The 10361-nt window shown below is 37.2% G+C and overlaps 1 pseudogene; it reads right to left on the bottom strand.

Annotated features, from left to right (window-relative positions):
• Nucleotides 1–343: 343 nt before the first annotated feature.
• On the bottom strand, nt 344–1443 carry LOC120246831 (annotated as a pseudogene).
• Nucleotides 1444–10361: the final 8918 nt, after the last annotated feature.

Genomic DNA, 10361 nt, shown 5'->3' with positions numbered 1-10361 from the left:
TTTTTTGAAGAACCTCCACACTATTTTCCAGAGCTGCTGCACCAATTTGCATTCCCACCAAGAATGCAAGAGGGTTCCCATTTCTCCACATTCTTGCCAGCATCAGTAGCTTCCTGATCTGTTTGCTTTAGCCATTCTGATCTGTGTGAGGTGGTGTCTCAGTGTGGCTTTGATTTGTATTTCCCTGATGATGAGGAGAAAACACAAAACAGTAGAATATGAAGTTGCCTGCTTTAAGAAATTCAAATCCAGTCCTGCAAAAGCTAAAGTGTCTGCTGTTTTCTCCCACTTTGTGGTCACATTAGAGCTAAATGTGCTCTCATCTAACTGGCAGGAGGAGAACTTAGTTCAGAAGAAACTCACTTGGAGAGGGGTAGTATCTTGGACCACAGGGGACAGTTGGCAGCCAGGAAATGCATTGAGAAGGTCCAGTCTCTGGGGGCGCCCCACTTGACCTTCCACAGGTTGTGAAAGCTCTACATGGTCTGGTGCTTTCTATGGCTTCACCCATGGTGACCAGTAGCTGATAGCCCATGACCTTTCTGGCTCTTCCAGCTGTAATAGTGGAATGTGCTGGGTAGTGCGACCGGCATTGTTATGAAAATGGGTTGGAGCTGGATGACAGGACTGATCGCCATCACCAAGAGGAATAGCAGGGAGGGTGGTAGCAGGCCACCCAGTAGGGGATGTGATACTTGGGGGCCTTTTAGTTGAGGCCTGCTAAATTCCTGTGGGGCAGGAATGTCCAGAAAGGGGTGACTTCATGGTTGGTGATATGAAGTGCCTTTTCACTCACAGCCACGTCTCAGGAGAGGTACTCTGCAGCCAAGATGTGTCTGTGCACCACATTCTCCACAAAGGTGAGGTCCACCAAGCTCTCCCCATTTCCATCACAGACTTCACCTTGCCTTTCCCAGACACCTTGTTGAAGATGGGGACCAACTGGAGGTGTCTTGGGCTGAAAATGCCGTGAGGGTAGGTGGCCATGATTAAGAAATACCTCTCAGGATTATTGGGCCTAAGATTTTTGTCTCCATGTAGGGGTCTATGGGTTTCATGGCAACAGGAAGATCTTCAGTACCATTCGTGATGCTGACGCCCCCAATGACACTGGACTGCTGGTTAAAGTGAGTTTCTGAACCCCAGCCTCTGTACACGTTTCAATGGCATCCTTAGTGCCAATGTAATTCACTCTATAAAAGAGTTTTTTGTTGTTACTGGTTGGTGGGAGTGACACACAGTGGACAGCTGTCCTTATACTTTTAAGAGTTGGGTACAGATCCTGTTAGCTGCAGGGATCACCCGGAAAGAACTGCATCCAGGGATTGTCAAAACCTGGCCGCATATCAAATACATTGATAGAGTAGCCTCTTGGCTAGAAACTGCTCCACTTTGGGCTACCCGAGGAATCTAGAGCCTCCTATAATTGTGCATTTACAGGCCCTTCAAAGAATGCTCATTCAGTTCTCAGCCTCCCAACCCATGGGACCTCCTCTGATCAGTCTCAGCCCACTTTCAGCTTGTACCAGAAGACTTCCAGCTGCTGGTGCCACCCTTTTCTCTGATGCAGTCATTTTGATATCAAGGACCTTGTTTTCTCATAAATAACTAACTTTTTAATTAATTCTGTTTTTCAAAAATAGAAATGTCTTTATTGGTTTGTTCTTCTGACATTGAACCTAATGCACCTTCATTGTAAGCTAGTAAATAAAAGTTTTAAATAAAAATTTTAATAAAGAAGATTATAAGTATCCTCTATACAGGAATAATCATTTTCAATATATTTGCTGAATGTCTTTCCAGTTTCTGTTGTTTTTTTCTTTCTCCCCTTCCTTTCGGGCCCCATCCTTTTCTTCTTTCCCTCCTCTTCACTTTCTAAAACAAAAATCACCATCATAGATTGCATTTTTTTAGAATTTTCATTTTTTACTTACTATAGTTTGGACATATCCAAAAGCCAACTACATAATCATTTTCAGTTTCCATAGAGTAATTTTTTATTGTGAACTAGACTATGTATCTACATACTGTTGATGATCATTTAAGCTAATGTTATTTTACAATACTCTAAACAACTCAGATGTAGAAATCCTTGCACATTTTCCTTATAATATGTTTGATTATTTAGGTTAAATTTTCAGAAGTGACATTTATAGATCAAGGTATCCACACATTAAATATCATGATGCTTATTGTCAAACTGCCCTCCAAAATGTACCTGGCACTGAGGTGCTATCATTTTTACTAACATTTTTATTATGTCTTTTTACTTTTTACTATCATTTTTTATCTGCCCAACCTTATTTTTGTAAAAAAAAACTCATTTAATTTTCACTTATTGGATGACTAGTGAGGTTGCATATTACTCATATTTTAATGACTATATTTTTAAGTGATCTCATAATTATGTCCTACACATTCTCATTGTCTGTTCTCTCCACTCTTTCTGTCTCTTTTTAATTTTATATTTCCTTATTTGACTTAAAAGATTTATTGCAATACTCTTTTGTCCTATGTATACCTTTCAACTGTTTATTTGTGGTATTATATAATCTAAAATATTTTCCTTAATGATATCTGTATTGTTTTCATGTTTTAGAAAATTCGTCTTTCACATGATTTTAAAAGCAGTAACCTAAACAGTCTCCTAGAACCCTGAAAAACCATAATACATGTAGTTTAAGTCAGATTCCTGGACAGAATTCCCTCCCATGGGAGTACGTGTCCTTACTAATATCTCTTTCCTTCCTAAGTGTAATTTACCCTTTCTTCTTTAAATGGAACAAGTAGGTCATATAACAAATATGATGGCAAAATAAGTAGAGAGTTTCCAATGCATTTGGAAATATTGACTAAGATATAGGGAGACATTAGTTTTATAGCTTTCCTTTTCCTTCCCTCCCTTCCTCCCTCCTTTCTTCTCTCCCTCCTTCCCTTCCTTCCTCCCTCCCTCCCTCCCTCCCTTCCTTCCTTCCTTCCTTCCTTCCTTCCTTCCTTTCTATATGTTTATTGAGTGCCAACTTAATGCCATAGGCACAATTCAAAGTTTCAGACTTTTAACAAAGACAGGTAAATTTAATAAGAGACTAGACTAGAATTTTGCAAAGACCACCTAAGGGAATCATGGAAAGCTCACAAAAAGACATATGTAGTATGAACACAGTTTCAGGTTATGAGTCAGATGTGCTAAATTGTGACTATTTTTTTAATAGAAATGTTTCTATTCAATTTTATGGGAGAAAACATAATCTTTCTTAGTCAATTCATATAAACTTAGTCAATGTTAGATTTAAAAAATGAATGTAGGATCTTCCTCAATCTTGCATTGGGGGGGGGACATTTTTACTGGATGCACCAAAAATATCATCATATCTGAAGGAGTGGGTGGCACCCAGTCCCTGCTATTGACATCTTTCCTATTGGCTTGTGCTGAGAGACCTCTCATCTGATTCATTCTCCGTGACCACCAAGGCATGTCTTTGTAACCACTGCAAATCTTTTTCAGCCCACCAGCTCTGGGTGCCACATCTTGGACACCCCCAGCCAAGGAGCATAGAAGTGGCTGGGGGACTGTGTGTTCCTTGTGTCTTATCGGAGCATGTGAGGACTCTCGTGACACTGTCTCAGGTTGCTTCCTGGCACATAAGAAACCTATCTCCTCCTGAAGCATCAGTCAGATCAACCTACCCCTCCTGTGTGCATACACTGTGAAGCTAACCTTAGGTAGGGCAAGATTCAATCCTCCTTCAATGACTCTCACCCTCTGACCCTTCTCACTTCTTCCCAACTTGCACAAATCTTTACCACTTTCAAGTGCCTGGAGATATCAGGTACCAATCAATTATTTATTCACTCTGTGTCTATATTGATAACAAGAATTTGGCTCTTGATGCTGTAAAGATCTAGCTTCTTGTGATTTAAAAAGATAAAGAATCTGCCAGAAGCTTGGTTTTTAATTTTTTATACAAAAGCTAGACATTCATTCTTTCTATCTTCATTTCTGCAGTTATGATGGTTACCTAAGAAAGACCAGCATGCTCATGCCTGATCTTTTTCTGGTTCTTTTTATTGTGTTTCCTTCTTTTTCTCTGTTTACTCTCTTTTTACTTCACACACACACACACACACACACACACACACACACCTCTATACATTCTAAATGGAGAAACTAAATCATATATAGTATCCTCACTCCAAGATCTTAGGCTTGATAAGAAGAAGAGCTTAAGTAACACTGAAGTATCATGTAGAATCTTTCACTATAAAGAGGTACCAAGAGTAAAGAATTTATAAAATTTAATAGGCTTTATGCTCATTTTCAAGATTAAAAAATCTTGGGGAGATATTTACAGTCAATTTCTTATATGTTTTGCTTGTTACTTATACAGTTTTAAATTTTTAATTCTGTAAAACATGCCTTGCAGATTTTGCTTTGTTAGTCACTAACTGGGAAAGAAAGGTCAATCAAAGAATGAGACATAGTGTTCTAACCTCTAGACATGCAAAAAACGGGAAGGAAGGACCAAAATCTTTTTAGGAAGGACATTTTCTTTATCTCCTTATATTCTTCATATTCCTTTCATCATCCTGCTTTCACATTTCCTACAATTAAGCATCAGCAAAATAAATATGCTCACCCAGTTTGCAAGCCTGCTCTCTGAAGTTGCTCTTAGTAATACTTCTCTTTTCTGTGTATACAAATGTACTAAAATTAATAAATGCAGAATATGCAAAAAAGTGTGTAATGAATAGTTGTTGACTTGTCCAGTTTATATAGAAATGTACCTTTCTAGGTTGTGTTTCATGATTGCTTTTCTATGTTAATTTAACTGTAGGTGATAAAATGCCAGAGAGATTAGTATAGGATCACATTTGAATTTATTTTTTTGGTATTTACCCAGCAAATATTTATTGAGCACTCTAAGTACCAGATACAGCTGTAGCTGCTTGAGATACTTCAGTGATCAAAAGACACAAAGATTCTTACAAATCCTGGTCTTCCTTAAGCTTACATACTAAGGGAGACAGACAATCAGTATCAACAACCAATCAACTCTACGTAACTGGATGAAGTGATAAGTTCTATCAAAAGGGCAGAGCAGAGTAAAGGGACAGAAGTTCAGAAGTGGACAGAAGGTTGAAATTTAATATGAATATTCAATACGTATTTGCGATTGTATACACAGCATATGCAATTACATACATGGTATATGCAATTGTATACACACACATATATGTACATGAAACTAACAAATGTTTTTGCTATCTTTGCTTTGGCTATGATCACATTTGAGTTTAAATGTTAGAATTAGATTTGAGTCCACCCCCTCTTATTACTGCTTTATCCCAATTCCAATTGTGCTGTATCAGCCCTAAATTCTTCATTTACTCCAGTATCCTACAGAGCTCACACTGAATATTTTATATCAGTGCTTCCTTTAAAGTCTTGGACAATCAGTAAAAATCTCATTTTAAGAGAAGCACACAGGAGGTTAAGCCTTGGGTTCCTCCTTCCTGTAGTTTATGGTAGTGTAATGGTTGTGGAGTCATCAGCTCACTGCAGTTTGTTATTTCAAAGGTACTAATGTTACCCACACCTACAATGAAAAAGTCAAGAATTTTTATTTTAAGTATACTTAAGTGCCTTGGAAAGAATAATTGATTAGTATGTTCATCCTAAATAGAATACCTATAACTTTTTAAAATATTCTCTTTTTAAGTCACTGAAATATTGCCAGAAAACATAAGAACAGCTATTGAGAATAGTATTAAATTTAAAGCAACTTCATATAGGAGTGGTGATTTAGACATGACTTTTAGCATAATTATCACTGAAATATTCTATACATCAAATAGAACAGAATAACTTTAAATATATAATTTTGAAAATGCAATTACCCACAGAAAAAGGTGCAAATTATAACTTCTGTGTATGCTACTCTTTCTTTGGGGATATGGTAGCGATTCCACAAACCTATGTGACACAGCTTCTTACTTGCCCCATTGGCCTTATCTTAACACTTTATTTTTTATTCCTTTAATCCTAGAAATTTAGAGGCAAAGCCTTATAGCATATATTTACAGTATATACATGCAAAAATGCTTTTCAAAAAGTATGCTTTTGAGATTTTTTAATGGAAAAGAAGCTGCAGGTAACTTTTATTTATTTATTCATCAAGTATTCATTTTACATGTTTATTGAGCTCCTGACTTGTACTACAGATTCTGGGTAAGGTGATAGGGTATTGTTTTGACATAGGTAGAACATCTTAGTAGTGGAGTATTAAGTGAAAAATTACTAGGTAAAGTGAAAGTTAACTTCTGCTATGTTCCCAAAATTAAAAAAAAAAAAAAACCTTTCTTGCCTTTATTTGGAGATATGGAAAGAGACAAAGAACATTTTAGTAGAGCTGTAGAGATAAATATTATTTTTTATCTTGAAGCCTCTTATTGCCATTTCTATACATTCCAGAAAGTTGTTCAGACTAACAGCTAGGGTATTTGGGAAAATGGTTAGCTTACACATATCTTCCCAATCAATTCTGTGAAACTCTGTGCTTTATACTTTTTGCCTATTGCAGGCACATGTTTTGAATTAAAAGCAAAAGTAATGATATTTTAACAGAAAGATTTACATAATTGGCAGCAAAAATCTAAATAAATGGAGTGAGAAGACTTGCCAGGAGGAACTCCCTCAAAGAGGTGAATATTGAGTTTGTCATTAACAGAGAGAAGAAAAAGAGAAGCTGCAGAATTGTCTGTGAAGCATCACAGAAATAACAATTTCTAGTTCCTTATGTGTGCTCATATGGACATCACACCTACTTTTGGAAAAGCTACTATCTTATTTTAGTCACATTTATTTTAAATGCTTATGTTCCCTTCCTAGTCTATAGGAAAGAAGCCTATAAGGAAAGAAGCATACTCTACTCATTTTCAATAAGTAAAGGAATAAATGAACAAATGATTTTATGCGTGTGATTAGTTTGCTAAAGAGGGAAGAAAGGCCGCCCTTGACAAGCATTTATGGTAACGGCTGCTTTGTTTCAAAGCTGGCTTTGATGGATGTTTCAGGTTCACATCTTGGAAAGCCAACTGTGAGATGGAATTTGTTGAGAAGGGTGATTTGTAGGGGCAGTCCTTGGAATCTTCAGTTGTGAAAGGGAGCACTGAGGCAGGAGTGGGCAGAGGAGATGTTAAGAATGCAATTCCAATCATAGCCTCGGCCAAATCCATGGAGAGAGCTCTGGAGCTAGAACAAACCTTCAGCATTACAGGCCAACTTGATCAGGACTCTGTCTGCCTTCACTGATGAACCATTGGGTGTTGGGCATACTGGGAAGGAGGCATAGCCTCTGCAGTCACTCTGTGCAATGAAGCAATCTCTGATATTCCTGGCAGTTGAGAGCTGTTTACTGTCAGCACTCTGCAACTGGGGCAACTTCAATGATGTATTCCTTCATCGATAGGGATCTGCGTGGCTTATTAGTGTCCATTGCGGTGGGGTGATACTAGTTTATAAAGACTGTGGTAAGTCAGAAAGAAGGATGTAGAGGAGATAAAATTACCAAAGATGAACATGTGTCTTTTTTTAAGGCACAATAATACCATAACATTCACTCCATTACTAGTATGCAAGTTGCTTGCATAGGAGTGGGTGGAGAGATCAAAGGTGAGGGAGTTCGTTTAGAAAGTTGTTTGAGTGATTCTGTCATGAGGTAAAGAGGTCCTGGTAAAACTAAAAGCCATGGAAATAACCTGTATTGAACCTGGCACCTGAATGAATTGAGGGGTTGGAGAGGTCTGCTCCAGAAACTTTTGAGCTTCTCGGTTTCACAGACTCTGTAATATTTTGCACCTAATATGAGATACACATTATTGTAATTTTATTCTATAGCATAACAAAATGATACTTTGAGAGTTTAGATGTATCACCTAAGTCTTCCTTTTGGGAAAGGGAGGAAGACTAGGTTTGTCTGACTATAGAGACTGTACATTTTTACACTAATCACATATTGTTTCTGTGAACTGATAGGCTAGAGCATACATTTCATCTTTGAAGTGCAGATTTGCTAGAGGATGATGTGGAAATATGATGATAAAAGAAAATGAAGGTCACCTCAGTGGCTCAGTCAGCTAAGCATCTCTTGATTTCAGCTCAGGTCATGAGCTCACTGTTGTGAGATCAAGCCCCTTGTCGGGCTCTGCAATGAGCATGGAACTTGCATAAGATTTTCTCCCTCTCTCTCTGTCCCTCCCCCACTTGTGCATACATTCCTTCTCTTTCTCAAAATAAATAAATAAACATTAAAAAAGAGAAGGCAAAGGGGAAATATTCTGATATACATTAATGAGGAATGAGGATTTCTAAAAAGATACAAAAGTTTATCAGGTAAAAGAATAACACCCTCGTTATGCACTGGAACTATCATTTAAAGAGAATATACTTAAATCTTCATGAAAACTGTATAGGACAGATATTATTATAATTTTTGTTTTCCACATAAGAAAACTGGCTCTTAGAGAATTCAAATAAACTGCTTGAGGTCAATCAAGCAGCTAGTTAACAGTGAACTGGATCTTTTTACATCAAGATTGCCTGATTTTAAAGCCACCAACATCATATCTTATTAAAATTTGCCTCCTTATCAAGGGGGAGTATTTTTCTGTTAAGTCATTTAAACAATTGCCAATCTACATCCTCCCCTTTGGAATATCCATCAATAATTTAGCTAATCTTGCTCTTTAAAAATTTGTGTCTGACTAATTATCATTCTATACAATGGGCACCTTTAAAGTCGCCACCAAATCTTCATATAGGATATAAATGTATGTTTAAGTTGCTTATATTCAGTCTGATTGAGACTTGCTGTGTCAGCTGTCTAGGGCTGCCGTGACAAAATGCCAACCACGGACTGGATGGCTCAAAAGAACAGAAATTTATTTTGTACCAGTTCTAGGGGCTGAAAGCCTCAAGTCAAGATGTTGGTAGAATGATCCTAGCTCTGAAATATGTAGAGGAATCAACCCTGGCCTCTTTCTAGCTTCTGGTGTTTGCTGACAATCTTGGATGTTCTTGGGTTATCCATGTGTCACTCCAGTTCTCTGTTTTACATGGTCTTCTCCCTGTGTCTCCATCTTCATGGGTCCATCTTATATGTACAACAATAATGTTATATTGAAGGCCACTCTACTCCAGCATGACTTCATCTTAACTAGTTACAATAACTTTCTTTCTACAATAATGTTTTCTTTATTCCTTCTTTCCTTCCTTCCTTCCTTCCTTCCTTCCTTCCTTCCTTCCTTTCTTAGAGAGAGAGTGAATATACACAAGCCAAGGAGGTACACACACACACACACACACACACACACACACACAGAATGCAAAGCAGGCTTCAGGCTCTGAGCCGTAAGCACAGACCCAGACGTGGGACTTGAACTCACAAACTGTGAGATCATGACTTGAGCTGATGTCAGATGGTCAACCAGCTGAGCCACTCAGGTGTCCCTTGCTCCATCTCAAAAAGTTTACATTCTTAGGTACTGGGGAGTATGACTTTAATATATCTTTTTGGGGGGCACACAGTTCAACCTATAATACTTGCATACACAAAATCTACATGTGTGATCAAAATAATTTTGTTTTGTGCCATGTCTGTAAAAAAACAATAGATGAGCTTTGCTAGGCATATTCCATTATAGCGTTCTTTTTTTTTTCCATTATAGCATTCTTTAACTATTTAATCTATATGAACAAATTAGAATCAGACAGATAGCAAATTATTCCTAATGGACCAGAATCTAACATTTTATCTCTTCTTTGTATGGAATTCCAACTGATATTATTGAGTGTACTCTTGTAGTGAGAAAACAACTTTACTGATATTACTTGTGATTTTCTTATTCCCTGTGGGTTGCATTTTCTTTTTGCTCATTTAGATAAGTTCCCCTGGAACCCAGAGTCAAAACTTGTAGGGTCGGCTTGGGGAATTTGTTCTTCCTAAAGTGCTTTATTCTAATTATATTTTTTATTACTCATATTGTAAATGAGACAGACTGAGGAGGCATTGCCAGACTAATTTTTTTCAGCTTTTGTAATTTGAATTACTCTCCTTCCATATGCATCTAATTATAAGAATTTCTTAGATGTAGATATCAAAGAATTTTAATATTTAATTTGCCCCTAGGAATATGATGAACAAGGTCTTATGTTTATTAAATTGGTCTTAGGGCAGGGAGCCCTAAATTCAGACGCTATGATGCATGATTTGTATTTAGATATCATTAAACCCATGAATAAATTATGTGATTATTTCACACATCTGTAACATGGAAATTAGACCTCTTAATTGTCAAATATA

This window comes from Hyaena hyaena, unplaced genomic scaffold, assembly GCF_003009895.1.
Source record: "Hyaena hyaena isolate Hyena2069 unplaced genomic scaffold, ASM300989v1 scaffold_490, whole genome shotgun sequence".
In the NCBI taxonomy this organism is placed as follows: Eukaryota; Metazoa; Chordata; class Mammalia; order Carnivora; family Hyaenidae; genus Hyaena; species Hyaena hyaena.
This window is presented reverse-complemented; position numbering and strand designations above follow the sequence as displayed.